Source organism: Podarcis pityusensis, assembly GCF_964106645.2.
Source record: "Podarcis pityusensis genome assembly, chromosome: Z".
Classification (NCBI taxonomy): domain Eukaryota; kingdom Metazoa; phylum Chordata; class Lepidosauria; order Squamata; family Lacertidae; genus Podarcis; species Podarcis pityusensis.
In genome coordinates this window covers 37763353-37786587 of record NC_138044.1, presented here as the reverse complement: position 1 = coordinate 37786587, position 23235 = coordinate 37763353, and the positions used below count along the sequence as shown (strand labels likewise).

The 23235-nt window shown below is 42.0% G+C and overlaps 1 long non-coding RNA gene across 4 annotated transcripts in view; it reads left to right on the top strand.

Moving 5' to 3' along the window:
- The window catches only part of LOC308468366, a 28353-nt gene extending 13229 nt beyond the window's left edge, over positions 1–15124 (top strand). For 3 of the 4 annotated variants that reach the window (XR_013981593.1, XR_013981594.1, XR_013981596.1), the window contains 3 exons: positions 1939–2008; positions 2997–3079; positions 10230–15124. This is a non-coding gene — a long non-coding RNA (uncharacterized lncRNA). The remainder of the gene's footprint in view (positions 1–1938; positions 2009–2996; positions 3080–10229) is intronic. The other variant, XR_013981595.1, reaches the window with a different exon arrangement.
- The last annotated feature ends 8111 nt before the right edge of the window (positions 15125–23235 follow it).

Genomic DNA, 23235 nt, shown 5'->3' with positions numbered 1-23235 from the left:
CAATATCTTTGTCCCTTCTCGACAAGTCAGCCCCTTTCCCATAGTCAACACTGAAATCCATGTGATATTTAAAGGCATGTTTCAAAGTCCCTCCAAAGTTAAGGGCCCCCACAACTCCGAACTCCCCCCGGCCCAAAGCCAGACTCGAAATGTCAAAACATCCCTGCATAGGGGGATCCATCCAGCCCCCCATCTCCAGGCCAAACAGAACTCCATCTCTCCAAATCTGACTTTTTCCAGGTTCATTCGTCAAATCCAACAACTCATGTTCCTGCTGGGCCGCAGCTCTCTCCATAACTGTTACTTGAGGTTCAGCAACAACCTCCTCCTTTATCTGATCTGTCAAAGCACATTCCTGGGTTAATTCCTGAGTGGGTTCTATATAGGTACCCACTGCCTGTCCAAAATTTCTGATCGCAACAGTCATCAAATCCATCTTCTCATGTAACTGTTCCAATAAAGCACTTGTCTTGCAAAAAGCAAGCACCAAAGCCTCCTCTAAGCACATTCTTGTTCAAGGTCGAAGTCTGGTCCCACGATCTTTAATCTCTACAGCTGCAAAGTTCCCCAGTTCGACTCTAATAACAGTTTCACAAGCTCCCTCTAGGGGAAACAATTTCTATTTGTATCCATCTTTTTTTTTTATTAAAAAAAAGGCAGATCTAGCAACAAAGTTTTCCTTTTTCAGATATTTTGTTCCTTTTAAATGCGAAAGGGAACAATGGAATCAATATGCTTCTCTTCTTTTGACTATCTGTCAAAAACGTTTGTCCATGGTCAATGAACTTCCCCAAAACGTCTGTCCTGACACCCCGCTCCCAGGTTTAAGACGGTGGAAATTTACCTTTCTTTACTCTCTCTTCTGCAGGTTTAGACAGTCTAAAAAAGGTTCCCCCCTCTTCTCCTGCTTCCAAGGGGGGTTCAGTAATTTTAAATGATGAAAATTTAATCCTTTACAAGCGGCTTTCCAGACTCTAGCTTGCCGTGTCTTTGCTTCAATCTATTTACAAAAGCGGAAGGCGGACTTCCTGTTTAGACCTTCCCGCTTCGGTGCCAAATTAAGAAATTTCATAGTCCAATTTTCCGTTCTACTCATGGGCAGTTGTTTAAAATCCAATTGTCCACAGGAAAAAGTCAGCGCTCTCCGGCAACAGCAATGCGGCTTCACTCCGTGAAAAGAGCAGTCGATTCGAAGCACCGCGCCACTCACCCCACGTCGCTCCGGATCCCTGAAACCGGGTTTCCCCGTGAGTAGGGGAGGCGCAAAAGGTGCCAGCCGAATCCCACGTCCACAGGCTTCTCCTGCCTGTGGTTTTTAGTGGGTCTCCGCCTCGCTGCGGCGGTCCAGACCCTAATTCTCACGGAGCGGATTCCTCCCGATCAGAGGAAATCCGCCATTGCCAGAGGCGCTAACCCGGAAGACTCCCCTTTACCTTTTAAACCACACTTTAGCACTCAGTTGGAGCAAATGGCAATTCAGGTTTTCTATGGATTGATGTTTGCTCCGATTTAGCTGGTTTTCCATGGGAAAGAAGCGGGGTAAAGGGAAAACCACTCTGAGCTGTGCTTTCTAGGCATGAAGTATGGGCAGGCCCTAAGAGCTACATCAATTGCTCTGTCCACTTTTGCTTCTGAAGCTCCCCACTACTGGTCATCAGCAAGCTGACAATCAGGGAATGAAGCTCTTAGGCTCAGAAAGGTTCCATAGCTGAAGACATTCAGCGACACTAAACAATACAAACAGGTTGGTGGTGAACTCCCTTCACCTTCCTTACCATCCAGTTTTGAGAATATATTCTGAACACATGTAGAGGATTGTTTTTAACCTGCTCTATAGACAGTAGGATACTTTGCAATATTACAGATGTCTTTTATGTTTCTGAAGTGTTTGCCCCATGTTAACGTTAATCAAAATCCATGATGTTTATTTTTACACAGTATCTCTCCAAGGTGTTTCATTTGATGTGGCCTTTCCAATCAAAAAGAAGAAGAAGAAGAAAAGAACAAAGTAATCAGCTGAAAGCCTTTTAAAAGGGGGCAGGGGGGCGGGGGTGGAATGCCAGTAATGTAAGCCAGAAATATGATTGTAACATCCTTAAGTATAATCACAACTGACTATCATTTACTGGTTCACATTGAAAACGTTTATCATAAACTTTCTCTCAAATGAAACTTTGCAGCCGAATAGAACTTCCTGTCAAAGGGGCAGAGAAATAGCACCCTTGTTTTGAACAGGTCTTGTTCATCAGAAATGATTTTTTCCATTTCATTTGTTTAAAAATATATTTTATTTGCCTTCCTTTTCCTTGCAAAATGGATGGACGTCTCTTGATTAAAACATCATTATAAATTAGAAAGTAGCCCATCATGTGGAAAATTGAGATTCTCTGGTTTAAGCAAACTGCCTCAAGCAATAGACTTACCCAAACTAAATGACAACTCTTCTTCTTCTTCCCACTTTTGGAGGAAAGGTGATTTGCACTTTTAAAAAGGTAGCATTAACATTAGCATTCTAAAGTAGCATCATGTGAGCTGATTGGGACTATTAAATTTATTAACTTTCCCTCTGCTATAAGCATTCTGCAAGATGTAAGATGTTCATCAGGAATTTGGGGACTAATTAATACACTTCTAATGTAAGCTATAATTTTATGAGGTACAAGTTCAGTGGTACAAGACAAGTTCAACCCCCACCTGCCAAAACAAACAAACACTTGTGTTGGTGAATTCAAACTGTGTTAAATTAGGGACATAAGCATATAGGATGCTGCCTTATGCATAAGCAAACCATTGGTCCATCTAGCTTAGTATTCCATTGTTTCAGACAGGGAGTCGTTCCTTCTCCTGAACTTCTACTTCTATTACTTTAAACCAGAAGAAGGCACTGTTTGCCTAGTGATCTCTTTGACTAGTGATCTAGTTATCCCGTGTTTGTAGCTTCTCTAAGTTAACTCCACCCCTAAAAACTTAGACATTTTGTTTGCTGTTTTCTCTAGACAATATGGCTGCTATTTCTCTCCTATCTTCACTCACATGTAAATAGTTCCTGCATGAATAAATCCTTTGAACTCCAGAAGTTGTAAGTAATTACTTCAATTTAAATCACTTAAGTTCCTAACAATATTTATTTTTTAAACAGCTCTGGGAATTGTAGTTTGGGGACAGGAATCTTCTAACAACTCTTGGCACCCTTAAACTGCAGCTTCCAGCATACTTTGGGAGAAGCCATGACTGTTTAAAGTGATATCGTAGTACTGTAAATATATGGTGTGAATGTGGCCTAAGTCTCTGTTTTTCAGCTTGTTAATTTTTGTCCTTCTTTTGTACTTGTAATGCCTTTCTGGGACATGGTAGTTCTGGCCTACATTTATCAGGCTGAGTAAAGCATGCTGCTGGAGAGAAGGAACGTTGCAGGTCTTCAGGGTCAAGTCCCATGTATCTCCTGAACAGAGCTCCAGAGCCACTATAGCAGCCATGCCTTGAATTGAATGTAGTACCCATCTAGCCCAGCCCATTCTTCAGCATACGGTAAGTTCCAGTGCATGAAGCTTTGAATCAAATGCAGAAATCTGCCTTATACCTGATCCAACTGGCCTACTGCTGCTTGTTATGACTGGCAGAAGCTTTCCACAGTCCCAGAAAGAAAAACATCATTGCAATCACCTTCTGCTTCAGGGTTGGGGCCAGATTTTTTATCTCCCCTCATCTTTGCAAGGCATCTTTGGCAGATGTCCAGGACCACCTACCTGTCAATCTTGTGACATCATAAATATACAATGTAATTGCTGGCTTTGCTCAGCACTGCATACTGGTTGCAGGGCACTTGAGAGGTGCTGCTCACAGGGTTTGCAAACCCTCTGTTTGGTGCTTAGGAAGTTTCTAAACCACATGACAGTCGGCTGGTTCTTGGGTGCTTGAGAAGCTCTGTGTAAGGAGCTGTATGCTGGTGGTGCTTGCAAAGCCCCTTTCAGTTGAGCTCTGCACATCTGATGTCAAATATGATGTCAGGTGCAAAGCAGGTGGGCATGCCTTGCCTGGCACATCCATGTGTATCAAACATGGAGGTATGACAGGCCAAGCAGAATTCCTGCTCAGAGATTGAGCCTGGGAACTTCTGCATGGAAATCATGCACTCTGTCCATTGAACTATGGTCCTTCTCCATGCTAGAACCTTAGGCCAGGGATCCAACACTGTACCTATTTTTAAGAACCCACTAGGCTTTGTACCCTGACCTGCCAAAATCAATGACCTACACCTTCTGGTTCCACCCCCTTTCCTTGAATCCTAGGGTTTCACTTTAGACCCTATCCAAGTACCAACATAAATAAACAAAACAAAATACCATAAAGTGTGTTATTAGCGCAACTTCTTTGGCAATGACCAACATTCCCCCGTGGTATAACAATCTGCAACTCTTAAAACCATAATTGGTGTTTTTTTTGTTTGTATATTGTTTGGTTCAAAACTTTCTACATCTAACTATGGCAAGTTTTTACAAGACCAAAAGGAGGAAAACTATGGTGAAGGTTGAAATAAGAATGTTTTAGCATCATGTACTTTTCTTATAGACCTTCTATGATCTTTAATGTTAGCATAATAGATAACAGTGGGTATACTGCAGATATCTATGGCTTTTTTCTTTTGGGCCTTAAGTGCATGTCTTGTTATGAGACCTTGAAGGGACATCCATCAATGGCTGACCTCAATCTTTCTGCAGTGTATTCTATTATATTTGCCAATCAGTGAAGGAAGTTTGCCAGCGTTGAGCCTTTCACCTCTATCAATTGAAGAATAAGTCATTTTATGATCAAAGGCATCCTTAGGTCAGGCCCTCTAATCTCACTTTCTTATCTTGAAGGGGGAAAAAAGGATAACAGAGTCTTCACATTTTACTCCCTAATGAGCAAATCTACACCCAACTTCCCAGACTGACTTAATCTGATCTGAAGTTTGAAAGATCTGTTCTATTCTGACTGGAAATTAATGGTATTAACATACTGGTGTGCCTGTTACCCAGTGGGAACTCTAGGTGCCCAGGATTTTTTGTTTTGGTTTTTTAAAAAAGGAGAACAAGACTCAAACAGGGAACACACCAGCCCTTTTCAAACATTCAGAACATCTGTAATGGACATGTATGGGGAAGGTGGCATTTGAGTGTAAATTTCTCTTATTCAACACAATAAAGCAATCTCAATCAATCTCAAACTTTTATTGGCATGCAGACAAAATACTGAAAGATTCAGTACAATAAAATTGCTCAGCAGAATCTGCATCTAACAATTAAAATACTGTTGTATAGCATTCACCAATCTTCACTGCATGTTGCACAAACCTGGCTACTATCTCCATCTTATGTCAATTCTGAGTAAACGTTTGTGACTGCCACTCCCTGCTAACAACCAATTGTTTAGTGAATTTTGTTTCATTGTGTGCCAGTGTTCTACTGATGGAAGGTCTCAAAAGTACTTAGGATGTTCATATACATTCTATGACATTCCAAACCAGGTAATGCATAGATAATGCTCCCAAGAAAAAGTTGATGGCTTCTTAATGGATGCTCTATTTCAGGTCTCAGAGCATGGTTAACTGCTTTGAAGCCTATGGAAGAAAAGTTGTTGTCTAAATAAAAATAAATTTATGATATCCACCTGTTGGCTACACACTTTCATTTCAACTTGATCTGTTTTTGACTGTGTCTTAATGACAGAGACTAAATTTGGGAGTGCTACTTAATAATTAGAAGTAATGAGTGAATAGTTCTATCACAATCAAAATGGCAGATGATTTAACAAACAGCAGTGAGTAAAGTACCCTATGAGTCCAAAGCGATGCTTGAAGAACCTCTTCTTTTTGAGCAGACATCAGTGATTGAGAACTATAATTAAAGTTGCCTTAATAAATTGTAGGAGTTGCTAAGATACCAGCAGGTAGCTCTTGGCTAGCCACAAATACCTGAACACAATCTTTAAATATATTTGTCTTGTGTGTGTCAGTAATTGTAACCCTTTGCAGACAGAATACCGCCACCAATGACAGTCAAGGGTGTTTGATTAGGAATTTGCATTCTTATAGCACCCGATAATTAGCTATTTTTGCATTTTCTTCCACTCTTTTTTTTTTTTTCCTTTCTGAATAATAAAATGCAACCAAATTGTAAGAACAAAGTTTTCATCAAGAACATACCTTGTAGCAAAACAGGCAGTCAAGAAGACCCCATGGCATGTTGATTATCTTTTGAGTGCTAAGGATAGCAGTGGCATTCACAGCTTGATTCTTTACTTTGCCTGGCTCCACTCAGCAATTAAGTGTTATGCTTTCAAACTATCTTGGTTTAGAGTGAGGAGGAGGAGGAATGAAGATGAAGCAAAACAGTTCATTTATAAATAGCTGAATATAAGCTCAGTGTTTCAAGTGTTGACAGAGATGAGTATCATACAGGGATGGAGGAGAAGTTAGTACAGTCTACACTTGCAAATGGATTGGCCTAGTTTAAACCTCCTACAGTAACTCACAGGCTTGTTGTTGTTGTTTAGTTGTTTAGTCGTGTCCAACTCTTTGTGGCCCCATGGACCAGAGCACGCCAGGCACTCCTGTCTTCCACTGCCTGGTAGCTTTGAGAACACTGTCCAACCATCTCATCCTCTGTCATCCCCTTCTCCCTGTACCCTCCATCTTTCCCAACCTCAGGGTCTTTTCCAGGGAGTCTTCTCTTCTCATGAGGTGGCCAAAGTATTGGAGCCTCAGCTTCAGGATCTGTCCTTCCAGTGAGCACTCAGGGCTGATTTCCTTATGAATGGAGAGGTTTGATCTTCTTGCAGTCCATGGGACTCTCAAGAGTCTCCTCACAGGTTACCAAAAGAAATTCTGACTTGGACTTCTGCAAGTTTTGTGATGCAAGTCTCGGCTCAAATGTGGACCTTTTTTCAAAAAAAGGTGTATTTTGGAATGAAATGCATTTAGAAATGTGTACATTGAGATAAGATATGTATTTAAATAGGTATTTTGTAAGAAAATAGATATTAGAATATGAACTTTCATATGGATTTTGTGTTTTTAAAAAGCCATCACATAATGCAGAAATGGGAAGAAGGAACACATTCACAATTAACTTGGAACAGAAACATATGATTCTGCCCAACCATATAATATATTTTGTTAGTTTCTATATATGATGCATCCATACATTAATGTCTGAGGTATCACAGACCTTGTGATTTCTCTAGCATACAGAATCCAGAGATTTTCATACAGGGAAAATGTTAGGCAAACATCTCCCCAATTAGAAATGGCACAGTAAAGACATTGTGTGAGGGCTTCAGAAAATGTATTGTGAAATGTGGCTGTAATTTGCCTGGCAAATTAATCTTCGTATGTAAGAAACTTTCCTCTCCTCCACAGAGATAGAAAAAGTCAAGAGTACAGAGGAGCATAGCTGTCAACCGTCCCTTATTTGGCGGGAAACTCCCTTATCCCAGCGCCGTGTCCCGCTGCTGTCCCATATGGATGATGTCCCTTAAATTTCCCGGGTTTTATGCTCGCCCGGCTCAGGAGGGAAGCAGCGGCTCGGGGTCCTCCGTCGTGAGAGAGAGCATGCGCATGAGCTGCTACGTCTCCATCTCTCCCTTTTCCCCCTCAGGGGCGCGTTGTGAGGAGACGGGTGGTGGCGGGCAGGCAGGCAGCCCCTCTCTTGCGAGACTTCCACCGCACTGCCAGGGGAAGCCGGAGGCGGCAGCGGTGGCGGCTGAGGAGGCGGCCTGAGGGAGGAGGAAGAGGAGGAAGAGGAGGAGATGGGGAGGGATGCAGAATGGTGGCACTTCAGGGCCGCCGCGGCACCACAACTGCCTCATGCTGGGCTCGCGGGCAGCATGGGCGAGAGTCTCTCTCCCTCCCTCTCTCTCAGGTGGGGAAGGGCCGATGGAACTCCTTGTGCCAGGACGACAGCAGCCCCGACGTGCTGCTTAGCATACCCTCCAACCAGTGCAGCATCTTAATGTAGTGATTTCCCCCTCTGCATCCCTTTCATAACTCTATTTTTATAAATCATTTGTCCATCCATAGTTCAAATTTTTACTACAAGTTTTCTGTCAATCCTACCAATGTATGTAAGTCTTGACAATAGCTTTTCAAATAAATTATAAACTTTCCCCATTCTTTATTAAAGAGGTCCTCTTCCTGGTTTCTAATTCTGCCTGTAAGCTTTGCCATCTGGATGTCGTTCATCAGTTTTGTCTGCCACTCTTCTTTGGTGGGAGTTGTAGACCCTTAGGATCATCTAGTCCAACCCCCTGCAAAACACTGTCAAGTCACAGCAAAAGCAGCATGGCTTCATCAGTGCCGGATTTCTGTATAAGCTAAGCAAAATCCCTTATTTTGGCTGCTGATCCCTTATTTTCGAGTCTGCTGGTCCCTTATTTTCAAATCTGTAAGTTGACAGCTATTGAGAGGGGGAATCTCAGGCCCAGGCAGGGCCAGCCCAATACATTTTGGCACCTGAGGATAACTACGAAATAGTGCCTCCCTGCCTGCTAAGGGAGAAGGGGTACGTGAATATCTACATCAGGAGCAAGGGGAATCACTGTGAATCCTGCCACTTGAGACGGTCGCCTCACCTTGTCTTATGATTGGGCTGGCCCGGGGCCCAGGAGCCAATTGTTGCCCCCCAAGCCTCTCTACCTGGCCCTTGGAAGCAACTCACTGCTCCATTTCACACTCCTCATTGTCCTTGCTTCACACACCCCAAACATATCTGTCTGGCTAAAATGTGTCCTTGAATTGTTTCTTGTCTGAATGGAGGTGGGAGAGTAGTGCCTGATCATGCATGAAGAAATTAGCCTACTGTCTGAAGAGAGAGTTCATATTCATTGCTTCACCCAGTTTGCCTTTAGTCCAACCCTTCACTGCCATGCGACCCACAGAACGTTGTTTAGAAGAGAATGTTGTCCTTGGGCTGATAAAGCACCTTCATGCCTGGGTGAGGATGACACCCAGTTTGGACTTGCACTCTAGAAAAGCTGCCATGCATTTCTTTGCTGAATTTGGGTTGCTAGTGGTAACCTTTAAGACTTTACAGGACTTGGAACTAGGGTTTCTGTGCCTGAAAGAATGTCTCTTCCCATATGAACCTACTAGGATCTTAAGATAATGCATTAAGAAGCTCATCAGAATGACTCTCCATCAGAAGTGCAGAGGGTAGTGATTGGAAAGAGAACTTTTTCAGTCGCGGTTCCATGCTTTCTAGGCATGGGTCTCAGTGGTTTTGCCTTTGCTCCACTACTTTCCCAGAGAAAACACACTCTTTAGCACTAAATTGGAACCAATGGAACGCTGTGGAAAACCCAGTTGTCATTTGTTCTGATTCCACACTAAAGATCCACTTTCCCTTGGGGCAAATGAAGGTGTGTATGAGCCTTGAGAGGAAAACATGTTCAGTTCATAGACCTTAAGTCCCAATATGAAGCAAGATGATGTTTGTTTCTTGATGTCTTTTGTCTGTATTGAACCCCTTCTTTTCTACACACACAAACACACACACACACACACACACACACACAGAGGACTTGGAGTTGTTAGAAAAATTTATTGTTACTTCTGCAGTATATTCTGAAATGATGTTGTCATAACACTTTCCATTTAGAGAAGATAATCATTCTTTAGATACACTCTCTTATTTTTACACCAAGCTTGTCTTTTTTTATTTTAAGCTAACACCAAAGATCAAAGTCTAATTCAATTAATACTAATCTCTAAAGCTATTAGATCTCAGCTTTAAAAAAAAGTTTCAACATTTTGCTAGGCTTTTAATCCTTTAGACAACGGCTTAGGCAGTCACATAGTATCCCTAAAGATAATAAGCACATTATAAATGCTGATAAAATGTTATCAGGCACGAATCGTGTATGAAGATTGGTTCACATCTTGGTAGGGAATAAACAGTGGAACCTGAATATGATGTAGGTATAAGCTGAAAAGAGATAATTGCAATGTTCATAGCTCATTGGACAGATGCAACACTTTTCAAAGTGTGTGTGTTTATGTATGTATGCCCTCCCTCCAAATTCCTGCTTTAAAGAAAGCAGGAATAGTTATATGGATTCAATCAATGAAACGGAAGGACAGTGTCCTAAAGTATCCACTGGATTTCATACTTCTGATGTTCTGAGGCAATGCAGATGCTTTTATATATATATATATATATATATATATCAATATCAGGGTTTTGTTTCATTAGATAGAAGATTAACTAGCAATCAGGACAAAATGGACTCTTTTTTCCTCCCTTCTGGGGTGACAAATGGGAGCATCACCCACTACAGTATCTTGCCATGTGGGTACAGTCTCTCACTAGGATGCAAGCATGACTTCTGGAGTTGCAGGGATTGGCAACAAGTCTGGCTGAATCCTCAGGATTGCAGGCAGAGAGGTGAGTGGCAGTGGTGACATTCAGGCATCACCACAAAGTCCTTGGGCCTACTTTGCTTAATTATTGTCAACAATATTGATCTCTTGATATTTACCAGAACAACTATTTGAATGCACTTGATACATGAATGGACCAGCAAAGTTACCATCAAAATGTTGCCTAAAATATCCCTACAGAATGTTATAACCAGTAAATAATTTGTGAAGATTTGCAGTGAACTGACATGCAGTGAAATGTATCAATCACTGTATAAGATCGTGCTCAGATACAGGTGAAAAAGGTTGCATTACAGAGAAGTGCATCCCAAGTTGTTTAGAGCCTTATGTATTGAAAATGGAATATGTAATTGTGCCCACATAATTACAGGAAACCATTAAAGATTGTACAAGCAGTGCGACACATGTAACATTTTGGCATGATAAGTGCCATTTATATCCCCACCGTGCCACTGGTCTGTAAAAACCATCCTTAATGGTTCCCATGAATGATGAAGCTGATGCATTTTCACTCTTCAGCTGTTCTCTTCAAGGGTCTTAATCTTCCGGTACAAGAATAATCCCATTAAGAAAGCATCCGCCCATGGACAGGGCTAAGGAGGCCGAATGTGCCACAGATGGATGCATGTTTCAAAGTCAAACAAAGTCATTTTATACTTTGCTACTAGATTCTGGGTCACAGTGGGTTGGATCAAAAGTTGTTGTTATTGTTGTCTATTATATTTCTGCGCCTCCCTTCACTCAAGGATCACAAGGCAGTTTACAATATAAAAACACAAAAAATATACCATAGTAAACAAGGAACCCCCCCCCCCCCAATAACACACACAGTTTAAAAGGCTGTGGGTTGTTTAATTAGTCAAAGGCTTGGAGGAAGAGGAATGTTTTTGCTTGGTGCCTAAAGATATGTAACAAAGGCATCAGGCAAGCCTCCCTGGGGAGAGTATTCCACAAGTGGAGAGCCAATACAGAAAAGGCCTGTTCCGGTGTTGCCAGCCTCCAGACATCTCATAGAAGAAGGCCTCAGATAATGATCACAGGGTCTGGGTCTGTTCATATGGGGAGAGGTGGTCCTTCAGATACATGGTCCTGGGTCATTTCAGGCTTTATAGGTCAAAACCAGCACTTTGAATTGGACCCAGAATCTAATAGGCAGCCAGTGCACTCAGGTCAGGATTGACTTTACATGCTCAAACCATCTTATCCTGGTGAGCATCCTGGCTGCTGAATTCAGCATCAGCTGAAGTTTCAAAACCATCTATGTATAATGTATTGCAATAATGTAACACAGAGGTCACCAGAGAATAAACAACATAAATTAAGCTATCCCTGTCCAGATAAGAATGCAACTGGGCTACAACCTGAAACTGATGGAAGCACTCCACACTACTGAGGCCCTCTCAGCCTCAAGTGAAAACAAAGGATCCAGGAGTACCCCTAAGCTTCATGCCCACTCCTTCAGAGGGAATATAACCCCAATGAGAGCAGGCAACCTCCAATCAATCAAGGGAACCGCCCACTAACAGTGCCTCAGTCTTATCTGGATTGAGATTAATTTGATAGCTCTCATCCAGTCCACTATCAAGGCTAGAAAATGGTCCAGCACATCCACTGCCACAGCTGCAGATGTAAAGGAGAAGTAGAGTTGTGTGTCATCAGCATATTGCTGCCAATGTACTCTAAAACTCCAGATGACCAAAGTTAGCCTTTCCCATTTGGAGAACAGCTTTCACTCACAGATACTGGTCTGCGTAATGCAAATTGGCTTATGAACACTACTTCCTTTAATTGAAAACTCTGGTGATGGGTGCCCACAGCACTGGAACCAAAATAGGACCTAAGAAACAAGAGGGAGAAATCAGCAAGCTTGAGGGAACACTTGCAGTTTTCAGGAATATTTTAAAAGCTGAAAAATCCCCACTTACAAAGGTAATGAGGACTGAGCATGCTTGGCAGCTGCAGTCTTTTGAAAGTCATTTGGGGTGGTGGTGGTAGAAAATTTAAGGGGTATGCAGAACAGCCTTCTTGAATGCCTTACAACTCATTGTATCATATAGCAGGCATGGATGGTTGGCCAGAGAGGAACACTCTTGCTGGAAGGTGAGGATAAAAGTTACAATTTGTTGACAGTTCCACTTGTGTTTCCTTAGAACTGTTTACAGTCATTGAAGGGATCTTGTGTAGCTCTTTTATCCTAGAACAAAGGAACGATCTCAGTTTCTCATTTAAATTTAGTCATCCATATTTTAATAGCAATCAGCATTTTGGTATGAATTTCTCCACTTCCCTAGACAGACTCCTTATCTCATGTAACTGATGCCTACTCAGGTCTTGTTTAGGAAGGAGAACAAATTGATGCCTGGTTCAGGTGTTCAGGGGTGTAAATGCCACACTGTTGTTCACATAAGGAAAGCAAGACTAAATCTAAAGATGCTATATTTTCATCCACTTGTCTAGAAAGTTACAGAACAAAATATATAGCCAAGCATATGAGGTGGACAGCCTGAGCTGCTGCCAGCCCAAGCTGGGGAAAGGGGCGCATGAATCCGTGTGCATGGGGTCACAGCCACCAAGCACAAGCATCTCTTTCCATGGTTGAGGCTGGCAGTGGCCACAGCATGCAGAATGCCCACGGGCCTCTTTCCCCAGCTTGGGCTGGCAGCAGCTGCAGCATGCAGAGCCCAAGTCGCTGCCAGCCCAAGTGGAGGCAGTATCCCAGTTCCTACCTTATCTTCACTGTGAGGGCCTCACTCTACTCCAGTGTTTCTGCTTTGGGGGCACAATGCCCTCCTGGGCTTGCATGTACCCCCTACCCCCCCCCAACCCAGACATTTTCTTTAAAATGTAAAAATTTGCCTAGATGTGCATGTTGCCCGCCCCCCAAAAAAGAGGACACGTCTGAGTTTTCCCGGACATACGGCAACCCTACATAATGATAGCTAAGTAACTTTGACATTCTTATTGCAAACCTTTTCTCTTAAACGGATTCCTGTAGTTACTCCTAAGCCACCTTTAAGCCCCTGGCTAGCAGAAGGGTGGGATTCATTCTCTCTCTTTAAAAAAATAAAAATAAAAATAAATGCAAGATAAATGGCAACAACATAATGAGCAATTATAACTGATTCCACCACACAAATACCCAATATACAATCATGCAAGGTCGTGCAATTTCTTTATTTAGTTTCTCCAGAGTATGCAGCTTGCAAGACTTTCAGGCCCCGCAATGATGAACTTGCTATGTATCTTTCCCTCCCCCTTTCTACTTTCTCCAACAATCAATACCTAGTGGACAGTTTCCCTTGTTTTGTTGTGAAGATGTATCTGTTCTTTTTTGTTGCTTGCAGAGAAATAGATGCTTCCTTGAAGGCAGAGAAATATAAAAAAGAAAACTTTGGCATTGATATTGCATTTGTTCACAACTGAAGGCAGGAGACTCTGGCATACACTTGTGTTTCTTGCAAAAGAATCTATGAGCTATAAATCTTGTGTGAAGATTGGGGCCCTGGAGAAGAGAGAGTTCATGATGTCCTATTGGTCTTCCTCCATAGCCACTCTGAAAGCAAATGTTCCATCCCTCGATGTTAAGGCTGGGCCGAAGTCACCACCACTCCATTTCCTGAAAACCTTCTCTCTCTTTTCAAGTTAAAAAGCAAAAAAAATATAAAACTGTTGGCCACCTTGTAAGCAGCAAATCCTTCCTGAAATTTTCAGACATTTCCCTCTCTTCCCCCCTTGTTTTGTAGAAAAGTTAATTCCCCTGCAAACATCCACCCCAAAAGTCTGATAGCACAGGTGAACAGGATAAAGCTCCATTGATTAGCTGTCATTGTGCATGGTAAATAGGTCTGCATTTTTCATCAGTAGGGTGCTATTCTATGTGGTATGATCCCTTGGAGCTGCACACAATTGCTTCTCATTTTATGTTCAAATATGGATAGCATTTTCCTGATGTTGTCGGAAACTCCTTTCTTGTAACTTGAAGCCATTTGTTCGGCTGCTATTCTCCAGAGCAGGAGAAAAACAAGGCTACTCCATTTTCCATATGATGTCCCTTTAGATATTTGAAGATGGTTATCATATCTCCTCTCAGTCTCCTCTTTCTTATGCCAAACATACCAAGCTCCCTCAACTGTTCCTTGTAAGACTTGGTTTCCATACCCTTGATCACCCTGCACTGTATATGTTCCAGCTTGTCTGATAGTAAGAGCTTTTAGACAGTGGAATGGACTCTCTTGGGAGGTGGTGGACTCTCCTTCCTTGGAGCTTTTAAGCAGAGGTTGGATGGCCATCTGTCATGGATGATCTCAATGAGATTCCTGCATTGCAGGGGTTTGGACTAGATGACCCTCAGGATCCCTTCCAACTCTACAATTCTACGATTCTATGAGTCTAAATGCATGGTGTGAGTATCTTAATATGACTCACAGGGTCCCCAATCTCATCCCCTGAATAAGCATAATCCGAGCCCGGGATTATGACACTCAGCAATACATTTTCTTGGTTTCCCTTGAAATCAGTCATATGAACCTATCTCTGGGCACTCATAAAGTAATATTCAAGCCAGTGAAATGCTAATGGAGGCTGGCCTATCTGGGCAGTGCCCCACCATCCTAATTCTACCCCTACCTGTTTTTCTTCCTACTCAAAATCACTCAAGGGAAGGAAGCACCAGCTTCAGTTTTGCCTTTGCACAACTCAACAGGGAGCAGAATAATAATAATAATAATAATAATAATAATAATAATAATAATAATATTTTATTTATATCCCGCCCTCCCCAGCCGAAGCTGGGCTCAGGGCGGCTAACAACAATCAAAATAATCCAACGTTCTAAAAACATTTCATTATAAAAATTAATTAGAATCAAATTGGTGGCAACCATTAAGCAAAATTCTGTGCAAATTGCCAGAGGAGGGGGTCAGGCTGCGCCCTGACCAAAGGCCTGGTGGAACAGCTCTGTCTTGCAGGCCCTGCGGAAAGATGTCAGGTCCCGCAGGGCCCTAGTCTCTTGTGACAGAGCGTTCCACCAGATTGGAGCTGCAGCCAAGAAAGCCCTGGCTCTAGTTGAGGCCAGCCTAACCTCTCTGTGGCCTGGGATCTTCAGGATGTTTTTATTTACAGACTGTAAGTTCCTCTGTGGGACATACCAGGAGAGGCGGTCCCGTAGGTACGAGGGTCCTAGGCTGTATAGGGCTTTAAAGGTTAAAACCAGCACCTTAAACCTGATCCTGTACTCCACCGGGAGCCAGTGCAGCTGGTATAGCATCGGGTGAATGTGATCTCGCAGCGAGGACCCTGTAAGGAGTCTCACCACGGCATTCTGCACCCGCTGGAGTTTCTGGGTCAGTCTCAAGGGCAGCCCCACGTAGAGTGAGTTACAATAATCCAGTCTGGAGGTGACCGTCGCGTGGATCACAGTGGCTAGGTCAGGGCGAGAGAGATAAGGAGCCAACTGCTTAGCTTGGCGGAGATGAAAAATAGAGACAAAGCTAGAATTAGCTGGCTCTGCCTGTCATTGGTTCCCCTTATTGTTGCTCTTCCTTCCTTCTGCCTCACCAGTCCCTATGGGCACAAGGCAGCACCATTAAATGTTCTGTTCAGAGTTTTCTAATTCTTCCTAATTTACTGGTCTACCAAATAGAACCACATAATTTGACCAAATTGTGTTATTTTCCTGTAAGATTTCTTTTTTTTTTTAACAAGGGGGGGGGCAAAATCCAAGCTCAGCAGGGCAATACTGTTATGTGTATACCATGATTGCCTTGTCCAATAACTATTAAATCAGATTGCCGTTACACTGATTAAATTTACTCTGACTTCCGGGTCAGCGCCATCGGCAATGGCAGAGTTCCTCTGACCGAGAGGAACCCGCTCCATGAAAATCAGGTCTTGCCGCCGCGGTGAAGGCGGAGACCCTTTAAAAATCCCAGGCGGAGGAAGCCTGGGAACGTGGGATTCGGCTGACACCCCTACTCGCAGGGAAACCCTTTTTCGGGGATCCGAAGCGACGTGGGGTGAGTGGCGCGGTGTTTTGAATCAAACACTACTTTTACGGAGTGAAGCTGCACAGCTGTTGCCGGAGAGCGCTGACTTTTTCCTGTGGACAATTGGACTCTAAACAAGTACCCATGAGTAGAACGGAAAATTGGATTAAGAAACATTTTAATTTGGTACTGACGGGAAGGCTCTAAACAGGAAGTCCGCCTCCCGTTTTTTGTAAATAGATTGAAGCAAAAACTTTGTAAGCTAAAGTCTGGAAAGTCGTATATAAAGTGCTAAATTTCCTTCATTTATTACCACCAAAACCCCTCTTGGAAGCAGGAGAAAAGAGGGGGATTTTCGACTGTTTAAGCCTGCAGGAGAGAGAGTAAAGAAAGATAAATTTCCACCGTCTCAAACCTGGGAACGGGGTGTCAGAGACAGAAATTTATGGGGAAGTTCATCGACTGTGAATGGAACGTCTTTTGACAGATAGTAAAAAAAAGAGAAACAAATTGACTCCAATGTTGCTTCTTGCAATCAAAAGAAACAAAGTATTTGAAAAGTGAAAGTAATTTTCCTTTGCTGGTCCTGCTTTCAAAAGATGGACACAAATAGAAATTGTTTCCTCTAGAGGGAGTTTGTTAATTTGTTGCCGGAGACGATCTGGGGACCTCACAGATGTAAGATTAGGATTGTGAGACCAGACTCTAACCTTGAATAAAAATGTGTTTACAAGAAGTCTTGGTGCTTGCTTTTTGCAAGACAAGTGCTTTGCTGGAGCAGATGCATGAGAAGATGGATTTGATGACTGTTGCAGTTAAAAACTTTGGACAAACGGCGAATACTCATATAGAAACCATTCAGGAACCAGCCCAGGAACCTGTTTTGACAGGGCAAGCGCAAGTGCAGAAGAAAATGGAGGAGGTTGCTGTTGAACCTCAAATATCACAAATGGAGAGATCCGAGGCATTGCAGGAGTATAAGCCGCTGTTTTTGAAGTTTGAATCTGGAGTGGACCAGGGGGGGTCTGGAGTTGTGAGGGCTCTTAATTTTGGAAGGACTTTGAAATATGCTTTTAAATACTTTCTGGATTACAGTGTTGATTGTGGGGAATGGGACTGCGGGGAATGGGCTGATCTGCTGAGGAGAGATGGAGATATTTTTGGATTGGAGTCCTCCCGAGACCTACCCCCCACTGACAAAGAAAAGAAAATAAGAAAAAGATTAACAAAAGACAAAGTAAAGGGCAGGTATAAACAAGAAGAAGATCTGCGGAAGGGACATGGAAGAGACTTAAGAGCCTCGGACATAAGGTCACCAGGTTGATGGACTAGATGGATGGGATAGAAAGGACTGACAAAACCCGAGACCAGGAAGAAGAGACGATGGATGAAGATTGGAAGAAAGTTTTAAAAATTCTTTTAGAAAAGTATTGTAAAATTAATGAGTATTAGAAAAATGTTGGAATGAAATTATTTGGCTTTAGCAGAAATGTCAAAAAGAATTATGTAAGAATATGTTATGGTTAAAAGAATTTGGTATATATAAGATTTAAGTTTTAAGTTTTAGGGTTTTTTTAGGGTAAGATAAGGTTAAAATAGATTAAGGTAATTAAATGACAGAATATTGTGAAAGATGGAAAGGGTTTGCTGAGATAATTAACAACTAGAATAAAAAAAAGGGAGGTGTGAGGAGGTCGATGAAATAAGTTAATGAAAGTTAAGGATTAGGGAATATTGGACTTGTCTTTAAATTTTTTTGTTTATTTTTGCTTTTTGATTTTGATGTATTATGTGTTTTGTTATTTTTTTTTTTACTTTGGTTTTTATTGAATTGTTATGTCTATCTACTTCTATCTACTTCTTTCTTTCTTTTTCTTGTTTTTTCTTTCTTTTTTCTTTGTAACTTTAAAATTCTCAATAAATATCATTAAAATAAAAAAAGATTAAATTTACTCTGGCAGACAGAAAGAGAGTAGTAGAATCTGAAGAGGTGGGTCTGCCAATTGTATTCCCCTTTCTAGCAGGATGCTTCACATGTTTAGCTTCCCCAAAGCTGCAAAATGTAGGCAGCTAAAACATTTTTATCCTACAGTTGTCCTAGCTGGAAAGAAAATGTAAAGGCCCAAGTCATGAAATGCACTCATCTATTCTAAGAAGAGAATGTAAAAAATAAAAAATAAAATAAAAAATAGTATCTTACCATCTAACTACCAGATGTCCTGAAATAAAAACATTTGCAGAAAATTGTTAAAACAAGTCTTTCTTGCTAGAACATTAGATTTCAGCAAACAGGCAACAGTTTCTGTATCACCACCTGTTACTATTTGGCATTCCCTAACGCTTTTCTCAGGTGAAGCTCTTTACACCCACATCCAGTAACTCCTAAATTAATTATCATAAAACACAAATGCCAATAATCCTTCATTAGTGAAGCAGCCATCTAAATGAGGTGTTTGGGACTAGCCTTTTTTAATGACAACTGAGAAGGTTGCTCAGGAATGAATTAGTTCTGTTCCTCAGCAACTTCCACTATTTGTCAAATGGTGGTCCCCACACTGTAGGCTGTTCCAATAGGGCAAATGAGGCACTGCCCCACCAATCTCATTCTACCTTCAGCCAGCCCCTGATCTGCCTACCTTTCTATTTAGCAGTTGGTTAAAGATGTGACACTGCGTGTAACCTTCCTCCTCAGTCATATTATTGCCCCTTATAGAAGCCAGCAGGAAGTAGGAGGAGCCATACTCTTGATAACCTTACATTTCTGGATTACACATTTCTGAATCACCTTCAAAGGCAGCCTCACAGAGAGTGCACTGCAGTAGTCCAAAGTAGAAGATAACCAGAGCATGTACCACTCTGGCAAGACAGTGGGCCGGTAGGCAGTGTCTCAACCAACATACCAGATAGAGCTGGAAGACAGCTACCCGGGACACAGAGTTGACCTGTCCCCCCATTGACAGTTGTGAGTCCAAAAACACCCTGATGCTGTGCACCTGGTCCTTTCTGGACACAGTTATGACACAGTTACCCCATTCAGGACCAGGGAGTCCCCGCAACTTGTCTACCCCTGTCCCCCAGAAACAGTAGTTCTGTCTTATTGGGGTTCAACCTCAACCTGCCATCAATCCTCCAACTGCCTACAAACACTTAGACAGGACATTCACCACCTCCTGAATAATAGCACCCTCCTGAATAAAATAAAATTTGTTCATTGTGGTGAAAGATGTAAATTTGATAGCACATCATAAGAGCTTAAGAACTGCCCTCATGGATCAGGTCAATGGTCCATCTAGTTTGTCATCCTTTCCCCACAGTGGCCAGCCAGATATCTGTGGGAAGTCCACAAACTGAACATGACCACAACAGCACTCTTCCCTCCTACAGTTTCTAGCAACTGGTATTCCTAAGCATACAGCCTCTAACAGTGGAGGTAGAACATGGCTAGTAACCGGATATCAGGAGATGTGGAAATAATTTTGGGGGAATAATATGAAAACGTATTATATATGGGGAAGCTACTTGCAAAAATGTGTATACTGGCAAAACGGCATACAAAAAAAAATGTTTATAGGGAAAATACACAAGACAAAAGTGGACATGGAAATCAGGCAAACCAAACTTAAGATTAGAGAGGGGGAGGGGGAGAAGGAGAAAGAAATAAAATTGACAGATTTGCCAATCTTATGTGTAGGAGATGGGAAATGTTAAAAAGGACTCTCATTTTCATGTACTATAGGAGATGGCAGTGAAACCAGTTGGCATTTTTAAAAAGAGAAAAGTCACATTCTGAAAACACATTAAGCAGTTCTTTCAAGTCAATGGCCTCCAAGTGTTTCAAACTATGCCCTGGTAGACAGATGCTTATATTACAAAACCAACACGCACATTTCAGAACACACTTGTCTCCAGGGAGGAACTATCACAGGTGTGGCAGAATGATATTGAGTAGCTAAAGGCAAAGAGGGGGGGAAATCTAATTAACATCACAGACGGCAGAATCTGCTGAAGGAATAGGAGAGACAATTCCAGCCTCTGTTAGACAGATGAGTGAAAAAGCTAGGAGGGTAGTTCAAAAATAACCTGGGGCTTTCTTGTGGAAGCACCACTCGCCATGATGCTTTTTCAACAATCAAGTTCCAAGCTAACCATTGTTTAACCCATTGTGACATGTGTTTTGTTGGTGCCGCTAAGAAACCATGTGCAACCAATGCATATTTCATAATCACAACTTCATGAGTGAGTGACGGTTCCTTCAAAATTAGCCATTATGACTTGGATTAAAAATAGCTGACTTTTTAAAGGAGCAGTTAAAAACTTACTGACTAGGCATGTGCATAATCTCATTGTTCATGCATAACTGGATAAAAACATATACGGGAAATGATGGTTTATTCAGAATATATTGTTATTATCATTATTGTCATTATTATTTAATTACCTTCCACTACGGCTGGCTCAAGACATTTTGCCAGTTGGCGAAGGACAAGTTGGTGCCATTCCTGCAGGTACATACCGAAGCCAACTGGGTTGGCAGTTGAATCTTACTCCAGTACCAGTGAAAGAAAAGTATATTCCACTGTACTTGAGGTTGGCCAGCCACCATAGGAGTACAGGGCAGGTCACATGATACTCACAGTTCTGCCCCTTCCCTGTCCCTCAGCAATTGCCACCTGAGGCAGCTGCCTCACTCTGCCTCATCTCCAAATGTTGCTGGACTACAACTCCCATCGTACCTGATCACCGACCTTGCTGACAGGACTGTTGGGTGATGGAGCTGAACAACATTTGGGAGGCCATAGACCCCCCCAAAAAAAAACCTTCACTAGAACCTCTACATAAACCAGTCTTACAACAAATTTCACATTAAAACTAAGGGATTGTCCTCAGGCAAGATGTCTTGGAAATGATGAGAGAAGTCAAAGGAGTCTTTTATTTTATTTTATTTTTTACTACCAGTGTCCGCTACACGAAAACATGAACTGGGTTATTTATTATGAATGTGCTTTTGTATTTCTAACAAGAGACAACAAAGAATGGTTGCTGTTCAAAGTTAAGAGATGAGGATTACATGTCCATAAGATTGAAATCTATACTGGTTGTTTGGTGCTGTCTTTTATCCTAACTTTCATTTACTGCTTAGAAAGCCTACTTTGGATCAATTTTGAGAGCCCAGAGACATAAAGGCATGAAAATGAAAATCTGTGTGCAGCAGATGAGTCTCATCCTGCAGGGCTGCTCAACAGATGGCAGGTTTAATAGCTTAATGAAATTAGGAACATTTGGGGACCAGGAGAAGTCCTTTCCAGGGCTGCCCTCAACTGCTTCAAAACAGCCTACATGCTTTCAAGGCTCATTCCAGACCCCTGGCTTGTGTCAAGATCCTCAATACGCCAACTTCAAATATGAGTTATATTGATTCCTTCACTCATCCACAGTGTATGTGAATTTGCAAGGACTCCTATTGCCCAGAAGGGAATGAGTTGGATTTTGAGCTGAGTTTTTAGCTGATGAACCAAGAATCTAGCCAATGGGCATTTGTTAATCACATTTGTCTCTCAACCATCCTCAAGATTATTAGAAGCACCTACATGAAGTTAGCTATTTACGTTCTCATGGCAGCTTTGTGAAATAGGTTAAGCAGAAGGAAAGTAATTTAACAAGCTCCAAAGCTCAGCAGACACTTGAAACAAATTCTCCTTGTCCGAAGTCCACCATCTTACGCTGGCTTCACTTAGAGGAGAAGCTGTGTCCAAGGGCACATATTAATTCTTACCCCCAACTGAATTGACACCTACAATGTGCTATTGTTGTTTCTGTGTAAATAGATGAGGTTATTCTTTCTCTTGAGCCCCAGTTTGATCGCAATGCACTATGGGAAGTGCAGAGAGCATGAAGCAGTACTTTCAGCACTTTATCACTTTGGGCAATCTGGGGCTATCTCCCCCAGAGTTGGCTGAGGCCCAGATCCCCCTGATTTGGCCCAGTTTGGTATGGGATTCAGGTTTTGGTTAGATCTGGTAAACATCATTAGGGTATACCCCATTTAAATGAATGACAATTGAATGCTCCAACTCCTTGTTGTGCACTGCTGAGGAACCTGCAGTTCTTACTAATGTTGTTGACCTCCAAAACCCAAATCCATCCCAACCAGCATGGCTAGTGGCCGCTGATGATGGGAAACTGCAACTCAATAGCACCTGGAGTGCCACTGTTCCCCCACTACTGCTGTGGTGCTTTGGGCATAGGGAAACATATCAAAACACTGCATCCCAAAGAACACACACAATGCTACTGATATTTAGCTAGGGTGTGTGGAATATATTCATTAAAATTACTTCCAAAGAAGAGCACATAAAGTGTTTTTGCTGCACTCCCAATGACAACATAACAATATCATAATTACATGTTTTATTCACTTGCAGCTCTTGTTATAAAGTGTTTTCAGACTCCCCCTAAATTAATGTTATTTTGCTGTTCGTGGATTTGAAGGGATTGTCCAGTAGAGAAGGAAGGGAAGGAGAGAGGAAGAGAGTGGAGAAAGGAGTAATGGATAAGTAACAGGAAAAGGGATGAAGCCCATCATAACTCCAGAGCTGCCTCTAAGCTTCTTCTTATTTATTGTCAGCAGCCCAAACACAGGAAAACCTCCTGCTGTGACCATGCCAACAGCGTTTTAATGTGCAAAAAAGAGGGAAGTTTCTCCTGTTACACATTTAACTTTAACATGAAGTTACTCTCTGCCCTTGAATAGCATATTTTTGTCAAGTTGAAATGTTTCAGCAGGAGCAGGAAATTGATTCATATTTTAAGAAGCTACCCCTCCCTGAATGATCA